The 2,089-nt window shown below is 58.8% G+C and overlaps 1 protein-coding gene across 1 annotated transcript in view; it reads left to right on the top strand.

Annotated features, from left to right (window-relative positions):
* The first annotated feature begins 1,809 nt into the window (after positions 1 to 1,809).
* Positions 1,810 to 2,089, top strand: part of ALS2 (ALS2, alsin Rho guanine nucleotide exchange factor) — a 65,824-nt gene continuing 65,544 nt past the window's right edge. Inside the window, exon 1 of the mRNA XM_019523513.1 lies at positions 1,810 to 1,889. The gene's annotated coding sequence lies outside the window, so the exon portion shown is untranslated. The remainder of the gene's footprint in view (positions 1,890 to 2,089) is intronic.

A 2,089-nucleotide genomic window follows, 5' to 3' on the forward strand; every position in this document is an offset into this window, starting at 1 on the left:
ACCCATTGGACTGTATGGGTGTCTACGCCACAGTCCCCCAGCTTCCTAATGAGAATGGGGTGAGAGACAGTATCAAAAGCCTTCCTGAAGTCTAGGAAAACTATATCCACTGCCACCCCTGCATCCAATGATTTAGTGACACACCCAATATTAAGTTTTCCTTTTTTTTTAATTTTATGGTTTATATTTTATCTGTTTTTATCATTTATCTTCCCTTTTATTGTAAACTGCCTTGAGCCTTTCCTGGTGCTAGGACTGGCAGTATATAAATCTAATAAATAAAGACATTAGATAATGAAGTGGCAAATGTACCTATGTAACACTGCCCCTCTACTGGGTGGGAATTAGACATGTTCAATTTATGTGCTCACACCACCCTGATTTTGATTGCAGCCAGGGGTCAAGCACAGGGTGGCCATCATAGAGGACAGTCTGGTTGTCCTCTATTGATATGAAACCGGACACAACTTTATGTCATCTATTTTTTTCTTGAAGGGGAGGACATAAAGGCATTGGGTTTTGTATCAACAGAGGACAGAGTAGCAGAAACTGGAATGTCCTCTGTGATGCCCACCCTAGTTAAGCAGCCTGTGACCCACAGGCCATATTTGGCCTGCAGAGCCACTGGATCCAGCTAGCAGAGCTGGGGCTTTGGTGATGTTTGGTGGTGGTGGCCAGGTGCTGTCCTGTGCCATGTTGCAACTGGTCAGCTGGGTGCTTTCCCATGCCATGCTGTGGCTGGGCAGTGGGGAGAGGCAGTGTCAGGAAGAAGCAAGGGTGGCAGCAGCACCAGGCAGGTCTGTTTGCACCTGAGCTGGGCCAATCCAGCCTGCCACTGCAAAACATTTAATAGATTTCATAGACATTTGGGCTGGAAGGGACCTCAGAAGATCACTGAGTCCAGCCCCCTGCCCCAGGGGCAGCAAGTCAGCAGGGATCATAGGATCCCACACTGATTACCACTGGTTGAAACAGAGGTTTAAATGGAAACAGATGCCAACATCGAGAGCTGGGAGGAGGTGGCTGCCAAGTGACTCCAACGGTGCCACCACCTAAACCAAACAGCAGCCCGTTTCGAGGTACAGCCACTCGCCCTCAAAGCAGAGAAGAGGAGAGGAAGGAAAAGGAGGAGTCGCTTCCTCGCGGAAAGACCTGCGACTTCTGCGGATGGATCCGTGGCTCGAGGATTGGGCTCTTCACCCACCTCAAGACCCGTCCACGAGCCGGTGGTAGGGCTCATCCTCCAATCGAGGGGCTGCCCGTGCCACCAACAGGGTCGGGCCGGGCCGGGCCCAGCTACCTTGTACAGCACCGCTGCCTGAGGCAGGGCAGGGAGTCCCTGCGGAGCCCGGGCCTCCTCCTTGTCTTTGCCTCAGTCTCCCGCGCTCGCTCAAGCGAGGAGGCGGCTGGGCCGTGCTCTGAATCTGCCAAGTGCCAGAGCTCCTCAGCGGCTCTGCGGGCCGCGGAGCCGGGGGAGCCCACGTGGAGGAAATGGGGCGGGACAGGGGGGCATGCAGGAGTCCCGGGTGTGTCTGACACCCTACTGGTGGGAAGGGGCGGCTCCTTGCCGCTTTGCAGCGGGCGGCCTGGGGACGCCGCTCTGCACCCGCGGGGCTGGCAGCGGGGGACGCGCCTAATGGCCGACCCCTCCCCCGCCCGTTGCCTTGACACCCTAGTTCAGCTCCGCGCCTCGCACTAGTTTGTCCTCCGCGGGAGCCCGTCAGCCGGCTCAGCCCAACCCTCGTGCTGTGGCCTCTTTAAATCAAGCCCGCCCGGCAGGCCTGGCGCTTGGCTCCACCCCTTCACCTTGCAGGCCCCGCCCCCACCGTGAATCAGCTGATCGGAGCCCCAGGACCCGCGGGTGGCTGTGAGATCGAGCGCGGCGGCAGGTGGGGCCGCTTCCGCCCGGGGGGGCGCGGAGCGGGCGGGGGGGGGTAAAGCGGGTCACGTGACTGCGAGCCTGCGCCGGGCTGACCCCCAAACCCCCCCTGCCCGCATCCACCGGCGTCTCCCCCTTCCCGCCAGGTCGCTTTCCCGCCTTGCGCAGGGCTGGCAGCGTGGCTGGAGGGGAGAGCAGCGGGCGGGTGGG

Source organism: Gavialis gangeticus, unplaced genomic scaffold (genome assembly GCF_001723915.1).
Source record: "Gavialis gangeticus isolate Ggan-Ray unplaced genomic scaffold, GavGan_comp1, whole genome shotgun sequence".
Taxonomy (NCBI): domain Eukaryota; kingdom Metazoa; phylum Chordata; order Crocodylia; family Gavialidae; genus Gavialis; species Gavialis gangeticus.